Source organism: Pristis pectinata, chromosome 40, assembly GCF_009764475.1.
Source record: "Pristis pectinata isolate sPriPec2 chromosome 40, sPriPec2.1.pri, whole genome shotgun sequence".
NCBI classification, from domain to species: domain Eukaryota; kingdom Metazoa; phylum Chordata; class Chondrichthyes; order Rhinopristiformes; family Pristidae; genus Pristis; species Pristis pectinata.
This window is the reverse complement of record NC_067443.1, coordinates 8,741,230-8,753,876: the sequence shown is the minus strand read 5'-3', so window position 1 is coordinate 8,753,876 and position 12,647 is coordinate 8,741,230.

The following is a 12,647-nucleotide window of genomic DNA, read 5'->3' as shown; positions in this document are numbered from 1 at the left end:
TAGGTTTGATTTCTCTGGAGAGTCGGAATTCGAGGGGAGATCTGATAGAAGTTTCTAAAACTATGGGAGGCAAAGATAGAGTAGATCTTCAGGATCTTTCTCCCGCGGTGGAAATTTCAAATACTAGAGGGCATAGATTTAAGGCGAGATGGAAAAGTTTAAAGGGGATGTGCGGGGATTTTTTTTAACAGAGAGTGGTGTGTGCCTGGAACGCACTGCCAGGGGTGGTGACGGAAGCTGATATGATAGTGACGTTTAAGAGACTTTTCGATAGACACATGAATGTGTAGGGAATGGAGTGCTGTGGATCATGATCATACAGACAGTTTATGTTTAATCTGGCATCATGTTGGCACAGACTTGGTGGGACCATAACCCAATTGTCCTTCCTTGCGCGTTCTCCCGATTCCCTCAGTATTACATAAATGCACCAGACACGTTTCTGAATATACCTATCGACTGAGTATCCGCTCGTAGGACAGAGAAATCTAGAGATTCACACCTTTCCCGAATGAAGACAATTCTCAACTCATTCCCAAATGGCCGACCTCTTTTCCTGAGAGTGTGAACTCCAATCCGAGACCTTCTGCCAGAGGAAGCAGCCTGTTTGGCACGTGTCTAATCGGGCGCTGTCATGACTGTTTATGTTTCACTGAACTCATTCTACGTTGTCGGGTATACACGTCAGTCTAGTCAGTCTCTGCTTGTTGGACTGACCTCTCAGCCCAGGCTTCCCTGTCCACAGAAGGAAATCCATGCTTCAGGCACAGTACAATGTGGCTCCTTTGGATTGATTTGTGGGATGTGGGTTTCGCCTCAGAGATGGAATAGGAGAAGACAATTTTCACTGAACTTTAGGCGAATGAAAGCTGAACAATAGAACATATCTTAAACATACTCCAAACCAGAAGGGATTATGAGAAAACATTTAACAAAGCAAACCTAACGAAGTTTCTGCACAGTGGCTTTATCAGACCAACGTTGACACCGAGGCACACGAAGAGGTTTTTGGACAGTTGCGTCAGGAGAGTGGGCCTTTAACAATTCCTTAGCGAAGGAAACAGAGGCGGAGAGGTTCAGGGAATTCCGAAAATGTCGGCGTTGGGAGCTGAAGACACCGACAACAATGGTGGAGTGGTTTAACCTGAGGATCCAAAGTTCAGTATTCGGGATAAGAGATCATGTTGGGTTCTGGAGCTGCTGTTCCCAATATTGGCTGCTCCTAATATTAATTTGGAGGGAATTTCAAAATCCATTGCAGGAGGTCCAACCATCAAAGAAGAGATGGTAAATTGGTTTATTATTGTCACGTGTACCGAAGTATGGTGAAAACAATTTTCTGCATGTCATCCAAACAGATCATTTCCTACAACAGTGCATTGTGGTAGTACAAGGGAAAACAATAACAGAATGAAGAATAAACTGTCACGGTTACAGAAAAAAATGCAGAGCAGGAAGACAATAAGGTACAAGGCCATAACGAGATGGATTGCGAGATCAAGAGTCCAACTTATTAGAGATGGTAGAGTGTGAATGGTGTTAAATCATGAACAACAGAACAGGGGCGTGATCTTTCAGACAGGACCCACTGAGGGTGAGATACATCATCACCTCACACTTGCTCCCTCACCGTCCGGTCACAACACAAGACCTGGAAGTGAATGCGGAGAGGACTGATCCATCAGCGCTGCTGCCGCATTTTTAATCTGTAATGCATGATAGGGACTCCATGGACCAACAACATCACTCTGAAGCCACGCAGCGCCGCGCTAGCCTTTAGCCTCCTGTGAAAGCAACTGGGTCAGGGTGATATGAAAGACAGTTGGCTAAGTACGTCTTTAGGTTAAGGATCTCCTTCAGGATGTGACCAGAACGTCTCACAAGGACCTGTACTCGAGCAACCACCATTCGTCGAATTTAGATAACCTAAATGGAATAGGAACTGACCAGTGTGTGTACAAATAACATAAAGAAAAAAAATATTGTTTGCCATGTTGATGACAGCATTGTTCAGAAGTGGAAATGTGTATACTCCGATAATTCTTTGGCAAGTGGAACTCAACGGAGACAAACGTCAGGGGATCACAGGAGATTGCAGTTGCTGTAAACTGTAGCAACACATAATATGCTGGAAGAGCTCAGTGGATCAGCCAGAAACTGTAGTGGGATATAGATAGTTGAAGTTTCATCCCCCTGGACGGAGGGTCTTCATCAACAGACGCTGACTGACCTGCTGAGTTCCTCCAGAATCTTAAACACAAAATAATTCTGCGGATGCTGGAATCTGGAGCAATAAACAAAAAGTGCGAGAGGAACTCAGCAGGTCAGGAAGCATTCATGGAGGGAAATAAACAGTCGACGTTTCGGGTCGAGACCCGTCATCAGGACTGGAAAGGAAGAGGGCAGAAACCAGAATAAGAAGGTGGGGCAGGAGCATACGCAGGCAGAGGATAGGTGAGTTCAGGTGGGAAGCGAGTCCAGGTGAGAGGGGGAAGTTAGTGAGTGGGGGAGGGGGAGAAGATGTAATAAGCTGAGAGGTGGTCGGTAGAAGAGGCCAAAGGCTGAAGAAGAAGGAATCCGGTAGGAGAGGGCCGTGGACCATGGAATAAAGGATGGGGAAGGGGAGGAGAGGATATGGGCAGGTCATCAAAGCGGGAGAAGGGAGCCACAGAAATAAGGGAAAATAAAGGAGTGGTTGGGGGTGTGGGGGGGGAAAGGGATGGAGCTACCGGAAGTTACAGAAATCGATGTTGAAGCCATCAGGTTGGAGACTCCCAAAGCGGAATATGATGTGTTGTTCCTCCAACCTGCGTCTGGCCACTACTGCCACAAAAAAAAACTCCCAGGTATATCGGAAAACGACACGGCAGTGACGAGCTGAATGAAGATGGTATTAGGAAGGATATAGTTTTGAAAAACCAACTAGTACTGAAAGCAAATAACATGAAGGTCTGCGCCGCAAGGGTTTGTGAGGAGTGGTGGTGATGAGATTGGGCGCACTCGTATTCATCTTCCACATTTTCATGAAGTGTTCACACATTGAATGGTGGAGAATATAACCAGGTCATTGTCGAAGTTAGAGGGGAGAAGGAAAGAGAGACTCGGGGAAGAGATAGTTGGGGGGGGGGGTGTTGGAGGGCGGGGTGAGGGGATAGACAAATTGTAGTTCTATATTAAGCGGTCCTAAATGATATTATACTTTGTTTATTTTTGTTCGCTAAAGAATAAACCGGCAGATTACAATTTCTGCAGATTTATGCAAATTTGAGGCACAAAGCGCACAATTGACTGGAATGGACCAGTTACAGCAGGTCCAGGAGAAAAGTTTATGACGTTGTCCAAATTAATATAAAGCGGAATTTAGCAAAAGAGAACCAATACATAAATAAACGAGAAACATGAAAACGGAGAGACACGGACAGAGAGAAGGAGACCACAGAACAGTTATTTTGACATCAGTTTTATGCAGAATGCTGGAATATTTGATTAAGGACGAGCTAACAGGGCACTTAGAGAACATAAATAGAAACACCCAGATTCGACATAGATTTATGGAAACTGTAAGAGAATAGAAAAGTTGGAAACTAAATGATGTGGTGCATGTCGACTTTCTATAGGCCGTCTACAGCTGTCGCACAGGAGGTTACCAAGCAAACACCTTGAGCTGTTCATAACGAATATCAAATGGTTGGATGAGGGAACTAAGTGTCATATGTTCAGGTCTGTGGTCGATACAAACCCACACTCGTCAGCGAGGCGAACGCAGAGAGACGTGATGTGATAAAGACAAGTTTGGTAAACAAGCAGGATAAGAAATCGGAATAAAATGCAGAAAAAACATGAGGTCATCTACTTTTGTAGAAACAAAATAGAACATTGGAGTATTATTGAATAGTGAAGGATTGGATTCGAAAGGAGGTAGGTGCACTTTCCCGCAAATCTCTGAATGTTAACTCAGGAGTGCGGAGGAACAAAGGGATCTAGGAGTTCAGATGCATAATATCCTGGAAGTGGCGTCACACGTAGACAGGGTTGTAAAGAAGGCTTTTGACATCCTGGCATTCATACATCAAAGTATTGAGTGGAGGAGTTGGGATGTTATGGTGAGGTTGTATAAGACATTGGTGAGGCCAAATTTGGAGTATTGTGTGCAGTTCTGGTCACCTAACTAGAGTAAGGATATCAGTAAGATTGAAAGAGTGCAGAGGAGATTTACTAGAATGTTGCCGGGTCTTCAGGAGTTGAGTTACAGGGAAAGATTGAACAGGTTAGGACTTTATTCCTTGGAGCGCAGAATAATGAGGGGAGATTTGATAGTGGTTTACAAAATGATAAGGGGTATAGACAGAGTAAATTGCGAGTAGGCTCTTTCCACCTAGATTAGGAGACGTAAGTACGAGAGGACATGGCTTTAGGGTGAAAGAGGAAAGATTTATGGGGAACATGAGGGGGAACTTCTTCACTCAGAGAGGTGGGAGTGTGGAACAAGCTGCCGTCTCACGTGGTAAAAGCGGGCTCACTCTTAAGTTTCAAGAATAAATTGGATAGATACATGGATGGGAGAGGTCTGAAGCGTTAAGTACTGGGCGCAGGTCAATGGGACTAGCAGAATAAAGTTTCTGCACAGACTAGAAGGGCCGAATGGCCTGTTTTCTGTGCTGTAGTGTACTATGGTTCTATGGTAATGAGTAGATACAATAAGAAAATAATAAAGAAAAAAGGTTACATTCGACTTTGTAGCATGAGTATTTGAGCAAAGAGTAATGATGTCTTACAGGTATGGAAGGTCATATCAGTGATGGAGGGAATATGACAGAGGTTGCCACGAGCGATTCACCAATAAAAAGAGATTAAGTAGACTTCGTCGGTAATCTCTGGTGTTTAGAAGAATAAAAGGTAATCTCACTGAAGCAATCTTTTGATGGACCCAGACCGCAGTTTGCAGAAACAGGTGTCAGAGTCTCAAAACAAGTTTTGTGTCATTCCGGACTGTCATAAGAAAGAAATGAGGAAACCTTTCGTGGCCTGGATGCTCAGTCGCTTAATATATTCAGGAAAGAGTTTGACGGATCTTTGGACATAATGGGAATTGATAGTTATGGTTTATTGCAGTACAGTGGTGTTCAGGTAAATGATTAACTGTCGTCTCATTGAACGTCAGAGAAGGCGAGACGGCCCAATGACCAAATAGCAGACCATTATCCTTATTTATTTTGCAATGGTTTACACTGCAGGCCCGATGCTTTATTCAACTTATCTGTGCCCCTCGTGATTTTATATATCTCTGTCGGGTCACCACTCAGCCTCCTGTACTGAGTGGGTAAAAGCCCCAGCCTATCCAGCCTCTCCTGGTAACTCAAACTCTCCAGTTCCGATAACATCCTCGTGAAACTCTTCTGTATTTTTTCAAGCTTAATGAGATCCTTCCTGTGGTTGGACGACAGTACTCCAGGTCTGCTCTCACCAAGGACTTGTACAGTTTTAACATGACGTCACAATTCTTGTACTCAATGCCCCGTCCGATGAGGGTAAGCATAGTCAATGCCTTCTTCACTACCTTGCCTACCCATGTCTCAATTTTCAGGGAACTATGTATTTTTCCCTCTTGATCTCTCTGTTTTCCAATACTCTCCAGAGCCCTACTATTTACTGTGTAAGTCCTGCCCTGGTTTAACTCGCTAAAGTGAAGCACTGTCCGAGTTAAGTTCCATTCTTTGGTCCACCTCTCCAGTTGATCTAGAACCCGTTGTCGTTGTAGAACACCTTCTACACTGTCCACTGAATTACCAATTTCTTCTCATCCACAAACTTACTGAGCATGCCAACTGCATTCTCATCCAAATCGTTCGTAGAGATGACAAACATCAATGGACACAGAAGCGATCCCTGTGGCACTTAAATGGACACAGTCCTCCAATCTGTAAAAAAATAGCTTTGCACTACCATCCTCTGACTCCTTCCAACAATACAATTTTGTAACCAATTCTCTAGCTCACGCCGGATTCCATGTGATAAAATCTTCCGGAATAGCTTGCCACGCGGGACCTTGTCAATCCTTGTTAAAGTCTATGGAGACAGCGTCAACTCGTCAATCTCCTTGTCACCTTTTCAAAAAAAAACTTCACATTTGTGCGACATGCATAAAGCCACAATGACCATCCCTAAACATTCCTTGCCTTTCCAAAGGCTGGTAGATACGGTTCCTCGGAAAACCTTTCAATAACTTTGCCACCATGATCTTACGCTCACCAGCGTGTAGTTCCCTGCTTTTCCCTGCAACTCTTTTTAAATAAAGGCATAACATTAACCACTGTCTAGTCTTCCGGTACCTCACCCGTAGATAAAAATTATGAAAATATCTCTGCCAGAGCCCATGCAATGTATTACCTGGCTTCCCACCAGGTCCGAGGACACACTTGGTCAGGCCCTGGGGATTATCCAATTTAATATGATTTAAGACCACCAGCACATCTTCTTTTGTGTGTGTTCCAAGACATCAGCCCTTTACTACTCAGCTTCCATGACCCTCTGTACGGTAAATATAAATGAGAAATATCAATTTAAGACCTCGTCCATCTCGCATGGCTCCACAGATAGACGACCGCATTGATCCTTACTTGTAGAATCTCTGATGATTTTCCTTTCCCTTATCTACCAGGGCTATCGCATGTCCTCTTTTTGCCCTACTGATGTCCCTCTTAAGTGTACTTCATTAGTTATTGTACTAATGAAGGGATTCGCTTAATCCCAGCTGCCTCTGCTTGCTGCCTCCTTCCTTCCTGACGAGAGCCGCAGTATCCTTCGTCAACCAGGAATCCCTAATACTGTCAGACTTGCCCTTATTTCTAACAGAAACATGCTGGTTCTTCATCCTGTGTCTTGTATGAAGAGACTGGGTGTACTGCAGGCAGATTGACCGATGATACAGTTAGATAGCTTAGCAAAAGCACTAAAACTGTTATAAATGGGTTAATCTAGAAGGTAAAGGAGTGTAATGTGAGAAAACGTGATGTAGAAGGAAGAATGAAAAGCAAGTTATTATTTCAGGGGAGAGAGACAACAAATGTTTGTGGTGCAGAGACACCTGGGGCATAAACCTCACAGGACTGGCATGTGGGAGTAATTAAAAAGTTAATGGAATGTTGGTCTTTATTGCAAAAAATATTCTCTGCAAACAGCGGGGAGTATTAAATGTCAGGCTGTCGGTTGTTGAATGAGTCGTTAACCTGGTCTCTTCCTAAAATATACCATGACTACACTCTGGGATGGGAAGGGCAGCAGACACATGGCACCGCCACCTGCAGGTTCCCCTTCCATTCTCTCACCATCCTCACTTGAAAGTATATGGTCAGCTCTTCGCCACCGGGTCTTTCCGACAGCGCTAAGGAAATGTATTCGTCAGACAGACTATGACAGTCCATTCAAATCTTCTCAAGGATAATTAGAGATGGGAAAACCGTCTTCGTGTGAAGATAGATAGTCACAAGAGAGGGAAAGGAATGGACGTAGGTGGAGATGAGTGAGATGGAGAGAGGTAAGAGGAAATTACTGTGGAACAGAAATACTAACAAGGAGGAAAGGAGCCGAATGGATCATCCGCGCTGTAGATCTTTACAGGACTTCTTAGCAGAGGCGATCAGTTTTGGGAGACCTGGAAGAAGGAGAGAAATGTGAAAAAGGTTTAAGTTCCAATTAACAGTGGAATTACTGGTTTTTGACTAAAATAACCATGTTGTACCTGACTGAATCAATGCTGGAGAGAGATTTGACCTTCAGTGACAAGGAAACAGGTCAGCCTCTGATGTAGAAAGGGCATGGTGATCTGGCAGCACAGAGATGGCCGGTGGACTGCCGAGGTTAAACTCACAGACAGCCTCGCTCACATTCAGGGATTTGCATCTATTTCAATTTTCTCGCATTCGGACACTTCAAAGACCCGTAAACAATTGCAGCAATCGATGACCAAGTAACTCTCACGATTATCGCTTGAGGTGGAAAAAGTGACCGAACTGGAGCTTTGTGTGGGTTTCCTGTTTCCGTAGTTTGAGCGCTGTTGCTCAAAGGTCAACCCATTAGACTTCATGTTGAACGGCGCGCTGGAACGTACTGCAGCGCCCAGGGTGGGTTCAACTGAACAGCAAGTCGTTCTGTGGAAATTAACCTCAGTTACAGTGTCCTCTGTTGCGTCCTGTTTACCGGGTATCGGAATGTAAGCAACGCTGTGATCTGAAAAAGTAAAGAGGAATTTAACACTGGAGGCACATAAGCTCAGGACACTGACCATCCCCAACAAGATGAACCTTGACATTTCATGGCACTTCGCCGAATCCCCCAAAATCAACACCATGCGATCACCATTTATCAGAAACTCCTGACACTCTTTGAATATGGTGGCTGCAAGAACAGCTCAGAGGCTGGGAATACCAGAGCGAGTAACAAACAGTTCATGACGGCACAAACCACTACCACCATCTTCAAGGCACAGGTCACGATTTCAATGGAATACTCTCTACTTCTGGCAGTACAGTTCCGACGACACAAGCTCAGTGTCATCCAGTACAAAGTAGTCCTGCCAAATGCACGCAGATACTCGCCAGATCACTCCAACTGCTCCCCCAAACCCTGGCCAAGACGTTCAAGAGGAGCAGGCACGGGACCACCACCACCTCCAGGTTGCTCTCCAAATCATGAATGACCCTGACTTGGAAATATATCTGAGTTCCTTCAATGCCACTGGTTCTAAACCCTGGAACTCCTTCCTCCGCAGCAAGGAGTGCCTTCATCATAGGGACTGTAGTAACTGCAGACAGTCGACTCAACGCCACCTTCTGCGGGGGATTTAGGCAAGAGGAAATGAATGCTGGTTTTGCCAGTTGTACCACTCTCTACATCCCGAAAAGACATGCCCAACCACGGTCTGCCTGGAAACCTCTGAACAATCCTCCAGTAAATCTTTCCATTCGCCCTTTGACCCTGTGACGCACTGACACTCTCAGCAGGAGTAACCCGCACAAGGGACGGGATGGTTGGACTGGTACCGCCCCGGAACCTCAGCATCGAGCAGAGGCCACGGCAGCTGAGAGGCTGCACACAGCTGCGGCTGAATTCCGGGCACTCGCCACTCACTCCGACCCCTGGGAGCGAGCGCAGCGCCAGCCGACCACCGGGCCGAGTCCAGATGTTGGCGGAAGCTTTATCCCTGGTGATTGCGGTCCAGATGTTCCGCGTTTGCGGTGAGTGAGCCAGGGTGGAGAATATTAAGTCAGGATCGGCCGAAAATACTTGGAGAACCACACTTAGCAAGTTTGTTTGAATGTTGTTCGATTAGAAAGCCAGGAAGCCCAGGCTAATGATCTGGAGGAAGTTACCCACGCCTCCCTCAACCCCACGCTCCACATACAGAATCCCAGCCGTGCGGGAATTAAAATTTAGTTAATTAAATATATCTGGAATACAAAACTAGAATCTCATTAATGTTCATTCTAAAAATTTCAAGTCTCACTCGTTTTCTTATGAAGAAGGAACTTCTGGCCCACTGAAACTCTCTGTACAATACGTAACTCCAGATCCACAGCAGAATGTTTGGCGAGTCCCGGCGGAAATGGCCAGCAACTTTCTCAGTTCACGGTCAACAAGAGATGGATAAGGAAATTAATCTTGCCGGCGACACACACAGTACATCCTGTAAATGAATAAAATAAAGGTTTTGCGAATTTGATCAAGTTAACGTGGAGTTCCTTCTGGTCTTTCAGTAGTTGTTGTCAGGATATCTTAGCCAATAAATGCAACCTCATATGGCGGCGTATTCCGTAAACTGCAGCCAAAGTGTTTCAGTTCGACTTTCTTCGATCTCTTAGCAGATAATTTTAATTTACTGATGATGTTTCCAGTTACAGAACTCGAACCTTTTTCTGCGGGTCCGGGTGCAGTGACTGCGGATGTCAATGAGACAGTTGAACTATCCTGTGAACTGACGTATCGACTGGAGGTCGCGATCAATGTTCTCTGGTACAAACAGCGTGCGGAGGAACCACCGGTACCGATCGAGACTGGGGACTGTCGACAAACCGGCTGCAGGGCTACGTACAAAAAAGGCTCCAGCGATTACACATCGGTACTGGAAATCCGGGACGTCCAGGTGGAGGATTCGGGTTCCTACTACTGTGCTGAAAGGGATAGCTTTTCACTGCTTGTGAAAGGACCCACGCTTCTGGTTGGAGGTAAGAAAAGGCGACAGTCGGGTTATACACAGCCATGTACTTCGGGTTAACGGTGAGGTTAACGGTGTCCCAATCTCTGCTCAGACAGCTCCACCAACCGGACCGGTCTTCTGGTGTTTGTCCCGCCATCTGAGACAAATGGGTCGGTTCCCCTGGTGTGTCAAGTCAGCGGCCTTTCTTCCGCCCAGATTGTCATTTACTGGAACATTTCGGGAGAGATTACGGGAGGACGGAGCGATCCCGGTACACTTGACCCGGACGGAAGCTACAGCGTCAGAAGTCAAGTGCTGGTCCCGCCAGAAACCTGGAGGAGCGGCGGTGTCTGTACCTGCATCGCACAATTTGGGGGTGCGGGCAAGACGAGGACAAAGAGCGTGTCCCGCCCCGTCACCGAAACGCATCAAGGTAAGACAAGCATTTGTGCAGAAAAGATTGAAGCTCATCTGTGGTGTCCGTTGGAAGAGCTGCTGGTTTACTGAGGCCACGGTCAGTGTTAATTTGCATTCATTTATTTTGGGTATCTGCTTATCTCCAGCAAGACTAACGTTTGTTGCCCACCTCTAATCGCCCTTTGATAAGTTGGGGGTGAAACTCCTTCTTCAACCGCTGCTGTTGTTATGATCAAGATGCTCCCATAGTGCTGTTGGGAGGGACTTCCAGGAATTAGACGCAGCGCCGATGAAGGGAAGACAATGTGTTTCCAAGTTATAATGGTGTGAAACTTGGAAATATATCGCCTTCCCGTCATCGTGACGTTCCTGGTGGCACTGGGAATTATTGTCCGAGTAACCTAAACAGATTACGCTTCTGTCGAGCGGTGCATCTTGTACCTGCTTCATACTGCTGTCACAGGGCACCCCTGGAGGAGGGAAAGAGTTTTCTGTGGTGTTTTGGGTGACATCTCTGAGGGTGCTTCATGCTGATGGCACGAAAGTAGGTGGAAGGGCAAGATGTGATGAGGATATTGCGAATATAGTTTGAGTGAGTGGGCGAAAACTTGGCAAATGGAACTTAATGTGAGAAAGCGTGAGGTCGTGCACTTCGGTAAGAGGAATCAGAAGGTAGATTGTTATCCAAACGGAAAAGGACTGCAAAGAATATAGAGGGGTGTCGGTGCTCTTGTGCATGAATCACAAAAGGTTAGTGGGCAGGAGCAGCCAGAGTGTAACCAGGATATTAGCCTGTATTGCGAAATATTTTGGAGCTTAAAAATGGGGTGGTGTTGTTACAATTGTGTAAGGTGCTGGTGAGGTCATATCTGAGGTACAAGAAACAATTTGGGTCCCCTGACCTAAGAATGGACAAAGTAACATTTGAGTAACAACATAGAAGATAGCACAGTACAGCGCAGCTAGAGGCACACCTTGTCTGTGCCGACTATGGTGACAAACTAAACTAATCCCTTCTGCCTGCACATAATCCATATTCCTCCATTCCCTTCATATTCATGAGCCTATCTGTAAGCCTCTTAAACGCCAGTATTGTATTTGCTTCCATCACCTCCCCTGGCAGCTCTTTCCAGGCACCTACCACTCTCTGTGTAAAAAAAAGCTTGCACCGCGCATCTCCTTTAAATTTTCCCTCACAATTTAAATCTATGCCCTGTAGTATTCCAAATATCTACCCTTGGAAAAATATACTGAATACTTTCCTATCTCTGTCTCTCATACTTTTATAAAGTTCTATCCGGTCTCCCTTCAGCCTCCGATGCTCCAGAGAAAACAATCCAACTTCTATTTATAGCCACTACCTTCCAATCCAGACTGCATCCTGGTAAACCTCTTCTGCACCCACTCCAAAGCCTCCACATCCTTCCTCATGGGGAGATCAGAATTACACAGAGTCCTTCGTGCGGCCTAACCGAAGCTTTATACAGCTACAACATGACTGGCTGATTCTACTATTCAATGCCCCAAAAGATGAAGGTAAGCATGCCATACGCTTTCTTTAGAATTCTATCTGTGTGCCACTTTGACGGAACTATGAACTTGGACCCCAACATCCCGCTGTCTAACAATGCTGTTAAGGGCTCTGGCATGAACTGTATACTCTCCCCTTACATTTGACCTCCCAACGTGTAACACCTCCCTATTTGTATTATTAAACAAAGAAACAACTTTGGTTATTCTCCAGTCCTCCAGGACCTCGCCTGTGTCTAGAGTAGAGAAAAAGGTCTTCACCAAGACCCAGGAAATCTCCTCTCTTCCCTCTAACAATAACATGCGATAGATTCCATAAGCTCCCGGGGAACTATCCCCCTTAATGCAGCAACATACACAACACCACTTTTTTCAAAATGCCCCAGCGTATTGGTGTACTCCACTGTGATCTTACTATCGTCCATGTCCTTCTCCTTGGTGAAGACCGATGCAAATACCGAACAAAATACGAGAGAGTCCATAGGAGATTCACCCGAGAGTGATGGGA